This window comes from Telmatherina bonti, assembly GCF_933228915.1.
Source record: "Telmatherina bonti genome assembly, chromosome: 20".
NCBI classification, from domain to species: Eukaryota; Metazoa; Chordata; class Actinopteri; order Atheriniformes; family Telmatherinidae; genus Telmatherina; species Telmatherina bonti.
The window spans coordinates 12,911,113-12,928,612 of record NC_136618.1 but is presented as its reverse complement, the minus strand read 5'-3'; the positions used below and the strand labels follow the sequence as shown (position 1 = coordinate 12,928,612).

Below are 17,500 nucleotides of genomic sequence, written 5' to 3'. Positions count from 1 at the left end.
AGAAATAAAAATAAATTAGCCTGAAATGCACATAATAGATCCACTTTAAAATTGTACCATGGACAATTCATGAAAAATAAAATGTTCATCTTTAAGTAAATCCCAGGACTGCTGATTCTGTCTACATCTGATCTTCTTAAACCTTGGACTCACTACCTTACATCTTTTTCCATGGTAAATAACATACATTAATAATTTCCATTATTATTAATGTATGTTATTTACATACACACAGCCTCATAAATGCTGTTGTGTCATCTTTTCTTTTCTGTTTAACTGGCTCAGATGAGAAATGGCAGGACATTATACAGTCATGATTAAGACATTTTAGCATATTAAAATATTAAAACATTAATAGTGGATGCATGTGATGGAGAACTGTTTTGCATAGAGATCTTCTTGAATATTGGCGCCATCCTACCATTTGAAGGAAGCACCATCTTCATGCTGACAGGTAATTATACCTCCTAACATCCCAACCTGGCCTTGCAGAGACAGTACTGGAGCTTTTGTGTGGCACAGGGGCTTTATTGACTCTACCTGTGAAGGTGTACATGAAACATTCCTGGGGAAACTTATAACTGATTGGTTTTATAGTTCCTTGCCTTAAATATAGCTTTAATTAGTTATTTGAGGATAAATCCCTTTTTTTTCTCTAAATTCTTAAGTATCTATTTGTCAGGCCAACAGGCCACATTAAAACAAGGTCCAAGTAGCTTTTCTTTAATCCTTAGCACATAACTTCACATTTCCTCCACCCTGCTGGCATATGGCTCATTAAGATGATCTATAATACTGCTGAATATTTTTGCACTACTTTATTATGTGGCTTTAATCACTTTTTTGGTCACAAATGATAAATTGTCACCTGAAACCTATTAAAAATCATAATAATGTGGTGTAAATTAAATAATATCCTTAAAAAACAAGAGTCAGAAAATGACCACAAAAGAAAAATAAGAGCAAACCCATGTGGCTTTAGGAGTTGAATATTTGACAAAAACTTGACAAATGACTTCACTATCAGCAGTATTGGATTTTGTGTGCTGCTCTGGCCCTCATGGCCTTTAGAAATATTACATGTTTTGCCAGTCCTCCTCTTCTGCTAAGAAATTCTGAGTGGGGCTTTGCTGCATCTGAAAGCCACAAAGAGCACAGCCACAGTAAAGGAGGGGATCAATGAAAGGTGGGGGAAGAGACAGGGTGACGCTCGTTATAGCAAGGCAGACAAATGGATAGGCGTTGAAGGGTGGATGGAGCCTGGGATGAATCCCATCCAGAAATATACAGGGGGACAAAAAAAACTATGGTGAGTCAGCTACAATGAAACGCTTCATCTTCTGCCACCGGTCCCGAACACCAAGTCTTCCCTCCTGCTCCTCTGTTACTGATGAGCAAATGGAAATGACTGGTGATTACAGATCACCCCGCTGGGGAAGGTAAGTCACAAGAAAACAAGAGAAGAAAAGCAGATATAAGAAAAGACAATGTGAGGGGGTGAATAAGGGTTACATGATGAAAAAATGATAAATTGGGTGGAGAGAGGAGTGGATCGCCGCTTCTATCCAGCTGATCCCTTCAGGATGACTTTCTCCTCCCTCTTTGTCTGCACAGACAAACCACTACCCTGCTTTGTCACTATTTCTCCCTTTCACTCTCCTCCTTTCCGTTTCTGTCTGTCTGAATTTTTTTTTTCTCATCACGCCGTGCTGTATCTAACAGACAAAAAGAAAAATCAATACATGTTCTCTCTGGCATCATCCAGGTGGGAATATGAGGCTCAGGAGGTTGAATAAAAGTGAACAAAGGATTTGGCGAGGAGAATGAAGGGTGCTGAATTAGTCCGACAAACGCAGGATGAAACAGAGGGAAAGATGATGGATACCAAATAGTTGGTGACAGACTGAACTTGAGCAGTTCTAATGTGTGGGCTTTAAGTTATTAGGGTTAACATTTCATAGGTTGAGTAGCATGGTAAGTCGAGGTTGAAGACTGTGTGGAGCAGAATGCAGCCTGAATGAATGGCTATTATGGACTTAAAAATTTGCTTGGTTTATTTTAGTGTCATATGAGTAAAGGACAAAGAGACACCTGTGTCTTTCTGCTCCAAGCTACTCCTGAAGATCAAGTCCTTTCCAGAGGAGTTCCAGCTGGGCAGGTTAGCTGGGAGATATGGTCTCTGTATCATGCTTAGTATGCTTCAAGGCCACCACCCCCTTAGCCATGCATAGTAAACTTCAACAGCATCATCAGGTGCACAAATCACCTCTACTGGCTATTTGCAAAGTAAATGATGTGGTGAGAATTCTGCAATATAAAGAGATCAGAAGCATCAGATTGTAGTTCAATTTATTCCAGCCAGGAGGTTGTTCTGTCATGCAGAGCGAGGCGTCTACTCCTGCAGACAGCTTGCTTGTTTGCTTCTGCATAATGGGATGACATCTTCGCAAAACAATACTCATTAAGACAATTGTGTTCGGTTGTTCAGACCTATCGGTTTGGAAACTTCTCACCACAATTGTAAATTTCTCACTGCACTGACCAACGGATCAATTCAGATTCTGATCTAAGAGCAGCACATTTCGACTTCTGAGATCATTTTCCGTTCCATTGTACCAAACGAACATGTCCAGTATTGATACTAACCAAGTATTACTGCAACATTGTCTTGTTAATTTCCCTTTGGGCAAAACAAGTCACCCACTTGCAGAAAAATATACCAGTAAAAGCATACTTTTCCAACTCTGTGCTCTTTTGATCGTCTGGAGTAGAATACATTCTATTGTGTGTGAGGACAAGCTTCTGTGTGCACCTGTATGTGTTTTAGAGTGCTGGTAAGGATGGGGCTGGCCAAGGGTAACATTTGCGTGCATGGCCATGGAGCAATTTGCAAAGGTAAGGAAAATATAAGTGCCAGCCCGGGTCTTTGCAATTAGCTGAACACACAGAATGAGAGGCCTAATCGAAAAGGACATTAAGCTGACAGGGAGGTGTTCATTTAAATACATGTCCAGAAAAGGTTGCATAAAGCTGCACATATGCAGCTCAATTTAATTTATACACACACAAGAGCTAAACAAAGGTATTCACCATGTACCTAAACTATCAGTAACACACAGACATGTTTAAGCACACTCTTGTATGGCATACGCTCTGAAAACACACAAGCATACCTTATATTTGCAAATACACATGCATCCACAGTGATTATCTTGCATTTGCTGATCAGTCATTTCTATCTCAGTGGCACTTGTGCCCCATTGCACAGTGCAATTACTGGATGTTTATGCAGCCAAACAATGAGCCAGCAATACATACTCTCAAGTCAAACATTCATTAGATGACCCAGTTGAAGCAGAGATGACCTAAACCATAACACTGCATCACAGACCACTCATTAAAAATTGAGGCATGTACGATGTAGCACAATGCAGTTCCATTGATTAGCCATCCACACATCAAAACATGCAGGTGTTTGCAAGTAAATCCACCTTAATTAGTATTTGTGTAACTTGTTTTAATTGAACAATCTCAAAGGGGGAATTATTTCGCTGCTTTTCTTCAAAAGTATGTCTCATATCTTGAGAAGGAAACCAATGATCATCATTATGGCCAGACTTGGTCACATCACTGGAAATCTGAATGAACACTGTCTTCCCTCTCTGCTATGCCTGAGCTCAAACGTAGAAGTCCATGCTACTTACAGGCTACTTACTTACACTGGTTCTTTTCACTCACAGCAGTTTATTCTTGTAAATCACAAAGGAAGCGAAGAAGAGGACTTAGAAGAGCTGATTATATTTTCAGATTGTCGGTGTCATGTAATGGCATCAGGGCAGTGACTGATTCTGAATAAAGATTCGGTGTGAGAAATGTGTACTGACCCTCAGTCCAAGGTGACTTAATCAAGCTTCTTTTAAACCAAGATGAGTCTTTTAAATAATCCCATCTCAGGGAACAATCATTGAAAAATTGACCAATCAAATCGACACCGTCTCCACTCAGTCAATCAAAATAGAGAAGTGAGCTTGAGGTAGCAGATGTACAAGAGCTCGGTGAAAAATTACTGCCCTATTGTGTGCTGATTTGCAAACTTGTACAATCATGTCAACGTGTCTCCTCTGGCCTCTGAATAACAAACACGAAAGGTGAGCTATTTTTACTGTGGTGATGCTAATGAGGAGGCTTTTTTGGGGGGTGGGTGGGAGGGGTTGTGTGTGTGAGACCAATAAATGTACCCCAAGGCCTCATTCCTAATGAGTGTGCCACACTGTCAATGTGTGTGTGTCAGTGTATCATGCAAGCACAAATTATCCAGAATTATTCTGTCACATGAGTGTCGCAGTGATAAGGTCAAGCGTGGTATTAGCAATGTACGAGCTTGCGTGACAGTGTGTTTGTTTACGCACATGCACGCTCGTACATCGCTCACGTTGCGAATTATTTTGCAGACCCAGACGTTTACTACGGAGGTCAGACACCGATCCTGCCATTAAACATGAAAGACTTGCCAGGCAACTTGTACACACTCAGAGGCATGTACATTTACAAACATACTTGATGTGTTGAAAGCAGTGATTATTAACCCCTTTTGGGTCCTAAAAGGGGCTAAAATTATGTTCACATAGTGGGTTTCAATGCTCAGTATCAATCTTTAAGGGTGATCTAATTTTATTTGTGTTAAGCAGACTTGATGTTGCACACATTACACGATGTGGACAGAAAAAATTATGGGTGCTAGACGTGAGTGTGTGTGTGTATTTAGAAGTTGTGCAATCAGAGCTGGCAAAATTCTCATAATATTTTGTCCATTACATATTTGTATTGTCCCAGCTCATCTGGTGCAGAATCGGGATGTCTGTCTCACTTGGTGGTGTAAAAGTCAGATGCAAATTGATATGATTGTTAAGCCTGAGGTCACTTTAAAAAACATCTGATCTGACTAAGGACCGCATATTGAAGTGGTCTGGATCCAGTTTGACTAAATCAGATTTGTACTGTTCAGACTGCAAAAATAATAACATGTGGGTCACATATGGACAAAATGTCAGAATTGTAGCTTAAATGTCTTCTCTCAACATCCGTTTTAAAGTTGTTCATATTTAAAAAGAAAGGAAAAGAAACAGCAGTGAAAGCTAAACTATATAAACACAAATGGAATATGCATTATTAGCGTACTGCCATGGAGCAGCAGTGGCTCAGGAGGCAGTGGAGGAAGGTTGGCAGTTGAATCCTGCTCCCCCAGTCAATCTGTCATTGTGTCCCTGGGCAAGACATTTCACCCTCCTTGCCTCCAGTGTTGGCATCGCAGGTGTATGAATGGTGGTCAGAGAGGCTGCTGGCACACACTGGCTGCTGTGTTTCTGTCAGCCTGCCGCAGGCCAGCTGTGGCTACACATGCAGCTTACTACCAACACATATGAATGAGAAATGAATCAATAATGGATTCAATGTAAAGTGCTTTGGGTGCCTGAAAAAGTACAACAGAAATCTGGTCCATTATTATTATTAATATAACCATCAAACTTCACTTAGGCTTTATTTATTCAGAGCATAACAAAGCATCCAATAAAAAACAGTGAGGATGTGTGTTTGCTGCTTCTTGACTGAGAAAAGGATGACATGCAACTATGAGTCGTGATGAGCAGCTGAGCTGAGAAACTGTAGCTTACTCAGTGTACATAGCACCAGCTCGACCAGATGAGCTAGTGTGGCACCATTAGGGCAGCCCTGACTTATGTGCTGCCCTAGTATGCAGTAGAGACTATGTACATGCTAAACAGCCCCAATCTTAATAAAAAAAAAATACTCAAAAGAAAAACTCTGTCAAAAGCCTCTAAAAAAAATTTGTCTGTCTTGTCTTTGCTGGTTGTGGTCAAACTTTCATTTGGAAAAAGCATTGCTAAGATCTACTTCCTTGCCACAGAATTACTTGGAAATGACTCAACAAGGCTCTGGGTATATTTACATTTGGAAGAAAAAAGTTTTTTACTGTCCAACAAACAGTAAATTCTGAACATGTGTCAATAATGATGAAGCTCTGGCTTTTATCTTACTTTGGCAGAACAATAAACTGGATGGATAAAGGATAAAGGATAAAGATAAGGCAATAATCTGACATTTATTGTACACCGCGTGAAGAAAACAACAGGTTAAGAGTTTCATTTCCTGTTTTTTTCATGCTTCATCAGATGTATCTGGGCAGAAAAATTACTCTGAAGTGAGAATGCAGGAATCATTGTAATTACATGCAAACAAATGGCAAGATTAGATATTACTTTCTATGTTACATTTATGAGCCATTATAGATTTTTCAGGATTTGCGGTGTCATTGACTGATGTTGACTGTATTTTTAAATTTTTTTTTTTGATTATGCTTACTGTGTGGACACGCTTTAAAAGAAAATTCAAAGATTTTTTCTACCTGCATTTTACTTTAAATTGTTGAAAGGCACAAAACATCTACAATCAAGCCCATACTGAGCAAGAATGCTTTGACCAACAATGGTAAATGGCTGCAATTTTAAAACATGGATCAATCCCATGCAGCTAAGTAAAACTGCATGTTCTCCCAAAAGACAGGCTAAGCTTTTTACCGTAAGTTCTGCTCTGAAATCTGAAGGGAGGCGAGTTCTTGCCGGGAGTGAAATGTGTGAACATGAGTGAGAGTTGAGGCCTTCCCTGAGTCAAGTGTGTGTTTCAGAATTAGAGTATGTGAAGAGTAGTTTTCTTGTTTTGTATTTTCCCATACATCATCCATTATTTCTCCACTGTCTGTTGGTCATTTCTCTCCATCTCCCCCGCATCCTCCCTTCACTCCAAAGAGTCCTGTTCACTTCCACTAAGACATAATGGCCTTTCCTGGAGAACAGTTGCAAAAATCAATGGTCATGGGTGACAAGAATCCGGACCACTTATTTCTTAAACACGGTATGCCTGGAAATGAAAGTATATGACTGTATCTATAGAGATAAAGTCAGCTGCAGAGATAAACACAGCATTGACTCAAGTTATTACACTGCTGCATGTTTGATCTTTTTTCTTGTTGCAATGCATTGCAGAGCAGAACTTTGACCTGAAAGAAGCTCTTTTGAAAAATACAAAGAAAATATGCATAACATTATTTGGGTTATTTAATCCCTTTTCTAAAAAGTTGTGTTTCCTGTAACTGTGATGCAGGAATCCAGGAGTTTTCTTGTTGTATTGTCAAAAAGGACTGTTGCTGCAAAAGATTTTTCTTTTTTCTGCTATGAAGAGTAGGCGGGTTAGGAAGCTCTTTTGGCACCACAATCCCTTTCGGTTTCCTCCATACCACGCATTACAGGCTAATTGTAAACTTAGCTTACAGTTCACCTTGAGGTGATTAAACTCTCCTTGGGCACTGTAAGAGTTAGGATGTGGGTGTTTTAATATCTCAATATTGCTTTGTGTGCAGTGTGTTTGTGTATGTGTGTGTGACAGAGCAATCAGAAGAGAAAAAAAAAATTGATAAAGCAGTTAGTTCATACACCTACTGCTCCTGTTTGCTAACAAAAGTGCAGCAACACTTTTAGTGTTACTAAAGCTATTTGAAAACACTGATGATCCACCCTGCGATGGACTGGCGAGCTGTCCAGGGTGTACCCTGCCTTTTGCCCAAAGGCTGCTGGGATAGGCTCCAGCTTCCCCGCGACCAGTCATTGGATTGAGCGGTTAGGATAATGAATGCATGAATGAATGATAATGATCCCAATTTCAAAGTAAGTATTCAAAGTATTCAAAGTATAAGAATAAGTGTGATAAAACAGAAAAATAAAAAAAGCACAAGTACTTATTATTTTAAGCCAGACATTATGTCTCCATGTAATAATTTTTAATGAGAGTAGATGGAAGGTGATTATGATGATAAGACAAGTTATTTAAGATAAAGTAGTGATATTGACTTTCATAAATTCCCTGAGAGACAAAAAATACAGATATGATACAGTATAAAGATTGTATTAGCTGCTGTGTATCATTATTCATGTAATGCTCTGCATCATAGAGCTCTACAACTGCTTCAGGACTCAGTGTCATACAAATGCCTGCACAAACACAACCTCTGAAAGTGGATAAAATAAGACTAAAAGCAGTCATTCACTTCAAATAACAGGGTCTGAATAAAAGCAAGAGGAGCAAAGCAAAGCAACGGATACATCACATGCTCCAACATGGCCGGGGTTGCATAACGTCAGTAATTGCATATCACTGTACTCTATACTCACACTGTCTGAAGAGAAGTGAACAAATGTATTGATACTGTGCTCTCAGTCTCAATGGTGCCACCACCTCTTCAGAAAGTTTGACAACATCCAAGACATTTTATTTTTCACCTCTTTGATTCATATAATCCGAGTTTGGGATTAATTTGCTGCTTCATATTTAATGAGCAGCATTTCAATGATACAAATGACTGGACCATGCAAATTCGTATTGTTTTGTAAGAAGCATTTGGTATTTCCACATGCTTGTCTAACCTTACAAAAAAGAAGAAGAAAAACAGGAAACTGCTGAAGACGTAGGAGTGGAATTATCAGTAGAGAGAGCAAAGCTTGTTTGACAGTCCTGACAGTGTGTGTGGCTTTTATGAATCATTCAAACAAAAACTTGGAGATAGAATTTCCAAAAATAATGCAACCAGTCTGATTGTGGTTTTAAAGACTGTATACTTGGTTAAACATTTGTGGTTCATACTGTTCTGCAACAGTGCATTTACATGAAAATGTTATGACAGCAACTGAACTCTCCAAGTGACGTTCTCCCAGTAAAAGTTGTCTCAGAATATTTTTTTTCTTCACAATTTAAATATTTAACCCAGTTCTCAGACATTTAACAAACATAAAAATCAACAAACAATTAAAAAAAAAAAAAAAGGGAGGTAAGGGTGTTGTGCATGCTCATATTCGTCCATAAGATGAGAAGCCATATTAGATGGGCTAGTGAGTTAAATGTTGATATATACCTACACCCATTTATACATACATACATTCATATGTATACCCATATATACGCACATACATATGCACACACCTGTACACACATCACAAACTACATACAAGTATGCATACAAATATATACATATATGGCCCCTTTTATGTATATGCACAAGGACATACAAAAAGACTTCCATTATAAATGCAGTATTATTCACTGCTCATCCGTCCCATATGTCCAATAGGGAACTATGTCCAAAGCCCCAATTATTAGTTCACATTCTATATACCTATATATTCAATATAAATATCTCAGAATAAATTAAATACAACATGGTGTTGAGTCGGGCTGCACGGTGGCGCAGTGGTTAGCACTGTGGCCTCACAGCAAGAAGGTCGCTGGTTCGGTCAGTGGCCTTTCTGTGTGGAGTTTGCATGTTCTCCCTGTGTATGCGTGGGTTCTCTCCGGGTACTCCGGCTTCCTCCCACCATCCAAACACATGCATGATAGGTTAATTGGTCACTCTAAATTGCCCCTAGGAGTGAGTGTGAGCGTGAGTGGTTGTTCGTCTCTCTGTGTGTGGCCCTGCGATGGACTGGCGAGCTGTCCAGGGTGTACCCTGCCTGTCGCCCAAAGCCGGCTGGGATAGGCTCCAGCTTCCCCGCGACCCTGAATTGGAATAAGCGGTTCGGAAAATGAATGAATGAATGGTGTTGAGTCGTTTTGCCCTGATTTATCGATCTACTCTGATGTATATTAAGACACTATTGGTGAAACTTGGGCCTTAGGTTTGACAAATGGCACTTCAGCAGTGTTAAATCAGCTGAATAATGCAGGCAAATACAGAAAAAGTACAAAATACACACTGGACTAAAGCAGACACTATTAAGCATGAATTTACTAACTTATTGAAGTATGAATCAATGCACATGGTAACACACACACAAACCTTCCCCAAAAGGTTAAAGCAGCACCAGCAACACTGTGCATTCACTCACTGCCCTACATCTATGTCTCACCATTCATTTCAAATGTTTCTTCTCCTTAGTTTTACTTTATCTTTGCAATCATTCTACTGTAAAACGAGAGATTGCCCTGAGACATACTAAAGTGTGATTCTGACTGACAATACAGGCTGTGCAACTGTGTTTATTTAATGTGTAGAGACAGAGCTCTCACAGAAGCACAAAAAGAGGACAAACACTAAGATCCAGACATGCAGGACTATTGTTGGCAGGGCAGAATCGTCTCATGCTGTGCTGTGAAAAGGAAGGTGAAAATATTGATAGAGACAAAGAGCAGGACAGAGGTGGTGAGGTTTAAAAAAAAAAAAAAAGAGACCTGCCACTTGAATAGACACAAAGGACTGGAGAAAAGAGTGTAGAATATTGTGTGTTCAGTGAGAAAGCAAAGGGAGAAAACACTTCAGATGTTGGATGAATGCCTGCACCTCCCCTCCCGTTATCGCTGAAGAACAATCTCTACCTGCAGAGTGTGTGATGGAGAGGTGGAGTGATAGATGCATGGTGGAGGAGATATTTCTAAATCAAATCAGCACGAGTGGGATGCATCACTGTTATTTCATTATGAGGGGAAAACAAGTGGATGGACTCTGCAGCTCAGGACTGATCAAAAGTTCTTGAATGAAAATAAACGATGAAAAAGCCAATTTCCGTGTTATAAATAAGGATTTTTTTTTTTTTTTTTTTTTTTTTTTTTTTTTTTTTTGCCATTCTAAATTACGGTTCTGGTAATTCTTAATATTCACCTCCTGCACTGCATCTACAAATCCCCTTTTGTTTTGTTTAACGGGCAGGTTTCAGGGAGGATGTGAGCTTTTTCAGGCACATCCTGCAGCAGACAGTCTGGTGCTTACTGTGCAGCTCCTCTGATACACCTCAGAGCTTCAGGGATTTACTCAAGTGCACCACAGTTGTGGGTGGTATAGAAAAAGGTTCAAATGATGCTGTTTCATCTCCCTATCCAGACGGAACCTGATAGTCTGGGGAACGAAACTTCCACTCGAAAGCTGCTTTTTGGCATCCAACAGCAAGGGCATATTTGTATAAACCGAATTTAGTTTAATGCTCCTGTGATCTTGCAAGTTTGAGATTATTTATGAGATTGGCAAGCTTTACTCAAATATGTTTCCTCTGCATCCAAGTACTACACTCAGGATAACCAATTCTAAAGTGACACATGAGGGATGAAGAATTTAACTAACATTTCAAAATGTTATTTGAGAGACTGTAGCTTGAAGGGAAAAGAAAACATTAATATTGATATTACAAGATAAAGTTTTTTCATTGCAGGTAAAACAGGTTGTCTGTTACAACCCTAATTCTAATGCAGCTGGGATGTTAGGTAAAGAGTAAATAAAAACAGAACACAACAACTTGCAAATGCTCTATAATCTATGCATGAGCAAAGAGTCTAACAGCTTATGAACAATGTTTCTTAACATACAGATGCAAGAAATGTATGGATTTCATCATCTACAGTCCATAATATCGTCAAATGATTCAGAGAAGCTGGAAAAATATCTGCATGTAAGCAGAAAGGCCAAAACCCTACACTGAATTCTTGTGGTCTTAGATGGCACTATATAAAGGACATGACTAAATGGGCTCAGAAACACTTCACAAAACCACTGTCAGTTAACAGTTTGTTGCTACATCTACAAATGCAAGTTAAAACTCTACCACGCTAATCAAAAGCCATCTACGAAAACCACCCAGAAGCTGGTTTCTGTGGGCTCCAGCTCATCTGAGATGGTCTGACCCAAAGTGGAAATGTGTTCTGTGGTCTAACAAGGCCACATTTCAAATGGTTTTTGGAAATCATGGATGTGGTGTCATGCAGGCTGAAGGGGAGAAGGACTATCCAGATGATTATCAGTACAAAGTTCCAACACCTGCAAATGTGATGGTATGGAGGAGTGTTAGTAGCAACATCTCTGAAAGCATCATCAATGCTGAAAGGGGAGTACAGGTTTTGGAGCAACATATTCAGCATTCACGCTATGTCTTTTTCAGGGCCATTCTTGCTTATTTCAGCAAGGTAATGCCAAGCAACACAAGCAACAGTGTAATGGTAGAAGTTCTAGACTGGCCTGCAAGCAGTCCTAAGCAGTCTCCCACTGGAAATGTGTGACATTATTTAACACAAAATACAGGAATGAAGACTTTGGACTGTAAATCAACTGAAGTTGTACATCGAGCAAGAATGGGAAACAATTCCACCTACAAAGTTTCAACGAATAATGTCAGTTTCCAAATGTCTACAGACTGCTGTTACAGGTAAACATGCCCCCATCAACAGCTTCTTTAGATGCGTAACCGGCATCAAATTCATATTTTTCTTGCAGATATTTACTAAAAGTAATCAATTTGAACATTAAATATCTTTTCATTGTAGTGTATTCAATTGATTTTTTTTAAATAGGATTAACAATTCATTGTATTTATGTTTCACATGACCTCTCCACTTTGTGGGAATTAGGGTTTCATTATCAATCGGTCAACACAGTGGTGTAGTGTTTAACATCACGGCCTCACAAGAAAGGTCGCCGGGTCAAGCCTCGGCTGGTGGGAGGTTCGAACAGCGGCCTTTCTCTGTGGAGTTTGCATGCTCTACTTGTGTATCCGTGGTTCATTCCAGGCATTCCGGTTTCCTTCCCATCCAAAGACAAGTATGTTTCCTGTCTGCATGATTGTGTGTCTTTCTCTGAGTTGGTCCTGGGAAGGACTGGCAACCTGTGCACGATGTACGCCACGTCTCACCTGCTAATCGCTATGATCGGCTCCCAGCTTGACACTGAACTAGACTGAGGGGTAAAAAAAACCCATTTCGCATCGGGTTACCTGTCATTGTAGTGTTAAGCAACATAACCACAAGTCTTTAACAAACACATCAAAACTAAATTTCATTTAAAAAGTACATTGTTTGGAGTTTCTGTGGGTTTTCTGTGTGTGTGAGCATGAGCGGGCAATAAGTGTCCTATTTTAGTGAGTGCAGTTCCACAGGGATGTGTTACGAGATGATGAGATGATGAGGTGCTTTTGTACCTCTGCAGCTGGGGAAAAACAGACACAGCTGCAAGGCTAAGTGTGATCACCAGCAACCTACAACTGGGAAATATTGATATTAGATTTACAAATCAGCACCACAACTGCAAAAAAGCATTTGCAGTCATTTTTTCAGTTTTATTATTTCTCCAACAAACTTGATATTCCCTTATCAGCTTCGGATGCATTCTTATATAAAACTTCTGCACTTCTCTCCATAACTGAGCTTTGTTTTTGTTCTCCGGTCGTTACTGAATCACAAAGAGTCTGATAACAAGGGCTCAGGGCTTGATTCCCTGCAAGCAGCTATCAAAGGTCAAGATCCCCCTCCTGCACAAGAGAAATACAACTCACTGACCTTAACAACTGCACCCCATGAAAGAATGTGTCTTGTAAAAAGAGAGCAACAGCTACTTGACATTATGTGTGTGGAGTGGCGGGTTCATAAAAAGGAAATGAATGCAAAGATACATTTCTCCGAGACAAAAGATAACAGAGCATTGAAAGTGCTGTGCTAAGGCTGGGGGGGGGGGGGGGGGGGGGGGGAAACATCCAATTGCTGTACCACTGTCTCAGGAAGGGAGATATAGCATCTTTAACCTGTTATTTTAACATATAAAGGTGTTTTAAAACATAATTGCAGTATGTTTAAAGTAAAAAATGGCATACATTACATGTTAATCTGCAGGCTGTGAGGTTCTCAATTCTAAGCTTGAGAAGAGGCGAGGGGAAGTGAGGTGTGGTGAAGAGAGAAGATATACAGTAATTCTGCTGCTGTGACATTTTCCCATAATCCTCCCCAAATACCATCATTGCCAGGAGACAGAGCGGCACTGAGGTGGTGGGAGGAGAAGAAGCAGAATGCATCTATTCCCTTACACTGAAGTATGAAACAGCTGAAAAATTACACATTAAGTCTTTTTTCTCCTTTAAGCCGTCTGCATGTGTATGTAAAGGGAAGACATTTGGGAGGAGAAAAAAAAAAAAAAAGAACTGAAACCTCTGAATTTAACCAACACAACAAATTTGTTACCAATCATGAACATCACGCCAACACATCACGAATAATCACAAAAAGTCCATCGACCACAACGACTTAAATCCTTCTTGGCAGCATTTAAAATGTGTGAGGTCATTTGTGTGAATGTTAATATGTGTGGAGCTCTGTTGATCATTCTGTCTTTCTGTGGTCACCCCTCTCCATCCCAGGCCTCAGTTTGAGGATGAAACCCCTTGTTGCAAAACTGGAGGAAGACACACAGTGTTATTATTATCCCAAGGTCACACACAAACACTTACACACACACACGCACACACAGAGACAAACAGATAGTCCACCTCAGAAAAGGAAAATAACTACAATGGGCAATTTACCCAGAACAGGCAGGGATGACGGCCAGGACACAGACGCATACGCGCACACACGCCAACACGCACATACACACAGCTGTGCCTCAGGGCCAAGGTTCTGGCAATGCATCATTACCCTCCCTTGGAGGTGATTTTATATCCCAGCATGCATTTCTCATGTGGAGAGGAAATTACCCCTGGGCCGTGCTGAGAGCCAACAGAGTGTGTCCTCTTTCCTCTAACCATCTCCCTTCTCTTCCTTCCTTTTTCCTTTCTCCAAATCCCTTGTTCACCCTGTGACTGTGACTGTCACACCCTTACTTCCCTCCCCTCCACACTCGCTCTGCCTGAGTCACCCAGTTACCAACCTATCCTTTTATCTTTCGCTCATTGCCTCTTTATTTTTCTCTCCCCCTTGTGTTTTCCTGATATATAACACAGATGGATGTCAAAGGGCAACAAGGTAGCAGTTGCCTCTCTAACTGCAACAGTCCCTTGAAACATGAGAAATTATTATAGATGACTGTAACTGTTATCTGTAAAATAAGACATGCTTAGTCAGCATTGTCTTATCCTGTGACAAGATTAAAGGATCAGTGTTGAATAGTTTAACTAATCTTAAATATAATAATTCTAAAGTAATTTCTCTAAATAATTATTTTGTTTTTAAAACTGAAAAATGAGATTTTTAGAGCACGGTTGCTTTGGTGGAAGAAACTGCAGGTACATATTGGAGCTGTTTTTGCAGAGCTTAAGCCTCATACTGTATGTCTCTGTCCGTGGTGCTGAAACACTTTGCAAACCTCGTTTACAAGCCCGTTGGTTCTCTGTCCTCTGTGCTTTTAAGTCACATCTGTCCATTTTTTCTGAGTGTATGAAAGGATAAGAGACTGAAAATAAAACACATGAAAAGTTAAATCTTCAGTGTTTATTATGGCAAAATTTTGCCATTATTTTGCATGAGAGTTGCGTCAGTTCGAAATTAGGTTTAAATTTACCAACACAGATTGCACCAAAGTCCGAACCAGTGACCTTAATCTCCTGTTCAGCTTCAGATAAATGTGCAGAATAACTTTTCAAAATAAGATTTACTGACACACTTTGTTCTTGCCACATTTGCATCTTTCTGTATGAACATTACAGTGTTTAGACACATCATAATGGCATCTTGTATTATACAGTGTATACCTAAAAATATGAGGCTATTTAAGTAACAATATATTATATGTTTAAGTGTAAGTGGTAGTTAAAGGAAAGAATATTTCAGCAAACAAAAAAACCCAAAACAAAACCAAACCTAAGAATGTGATAATAAAGGTGAAGGTTATAATAATTTACGTTTATCATTAAAAACTAAATTAAATAAAGAAAGAACAAAAAATTAATATGTAATTCACTTTTTCTAGTAAACACAAAGGGCTGTTACAATCCAAATCTCCTGCTTCTTCTCAAAGGTAACCAGGATGTGAGTGGATTTCATTTGCAGCGTTTCCACCTGTCAAGTCATAAAGACCTACAACACATGTGCACATGCACATACATACCCCTCCACCCTGCTTTTGCATCTATCACCATCTAAAGCAGGCTTCTCCATGGAAGAGGCATGCAACCATTTGTAACAAACACAGAAATGCACTTAAGATAGTCATCACCAGAGGGGAATACAGGAAGAAGTATCCTCACCAGTATGTGCACATAAGCCCACCTGACAATACAAACCTTCAGAGCATTATAACGCCACCTCTCACTTGAGGAACTTGTTGCACTGAATTCGTCACATTATCACATGCAAATATCACACATATACACACACATCAACACGCACAGAGTCACTACTGACCATTTTCCCATGAATAGAGTGATGTGTTCCGGCTCTGAGCCAACAGACACTCACAATACATAGCAAGCAGTGACAATGGCATGTCGTACCACATCACATCATATAGCAATTTCATCTCAGCAGTACAGAAACATCCTGGACATAATGGGAATGTGTGACGGTTTTAAACAATTTCTTTTAGGAATAAAAAGTACTTGAACACCAAATATCACTGCCACTACAGTCCTAGTTGCTTGATGGAAAGAGTTATGATTTCTGGACAAATTGTAACTGAATTAATTAAGGTGAGTTTTAGTCACATGATGCTGTTTCTTTACATTTTATACTCACATCTCACATCTTAAAACACTTCGGATGATTTTTTTTTTTCTTGTTTTCAACCCAGCAAAGTGCAACACAGTGAATGCCCCAGTGTCTAACCATAACTCCCCCTTTACAATGTTTTTGCAGCTTCGATTAAATGCCTCCTAAGCTTGCAAGCTTTGAAACAATAACAACATTCCCCACCTTTTTGGTCCTTAACTCCCATCTTCCCTGAGTCAGTGTTCGTGTCTTTCTCCATTGCTACCTCACATTGCTCTCATCCTCTCTTCATTCTTCATGCTCAGCCTCTCAAGACATGCTGTTCCCTAAACAAATGTCTATTTATGCTCCCTTTCATCATTCTCTTCTTCGTTTCTCCATTAGTTTCTGTCTTCTTCTCTGTATTTATTGGTTCTGTAAGTCTGTGCCCATCATTACACTCCCTACATTGTCTTTAATGTTCATTTTCAAAAGGAAACCCGGCAGGGGCGACCATCTTTTCACATGGAGTGATTAAAGTGGAAAGCATAAACAAAGCATCAAGGTGGATAATTATCTGCTTTAGAGCTTCTCCTCCATCATTCTTTTGTTCATCCAACTTCTTCCATTTTGTCTGTCATCTCCTGACCAGCCTCCATTTTTCTGTCTCCAAAAATCAAATTCCCCTCCCAATTTCTAACTCTCTCCTCCTCATGCATCTACTCTCTTCCCTCTCCACCTCTTGCTGAGCCTCCCTTCCTCTGGCTTCATCCTTACTAATTCCTTTTCCCCTTCCTCTCTCCCTTTACCCATCCTAACTCGCCCTCTTCTCTTCACTCCCATCCATTAGCGATTATTGAGTTTTCTTTGTGTCAGTGTCATCACCTCTGCCCTGGATCATACTCGCTCTTTGCAACATAGTGACCTCAGTCTGTTACTGATGCATGCAACAAATGTAGAATACACAGACTATGCTATAAAATCCTATTAAAATACACATTTGCCTCTT

General features: G+C 39.8%; 1 protein-coding gene across 4 annotated transcripts in view; it reads right to left on the bottom strand.

Annotated features, from left to right (window-relative positions):
• Positions 1 to 17,500, bottom strand: part of ctnnd2a (catenin (cadherin-associated protein), delta 2a) — a gene marked incomplete at both ends in the record, with an annotated part of 230,044 nt that overhangs the window by 88,894 nt on the left and 123,650 nt on the right. The gene's annotated exons all lie outside the window — the stretch shown is intronic.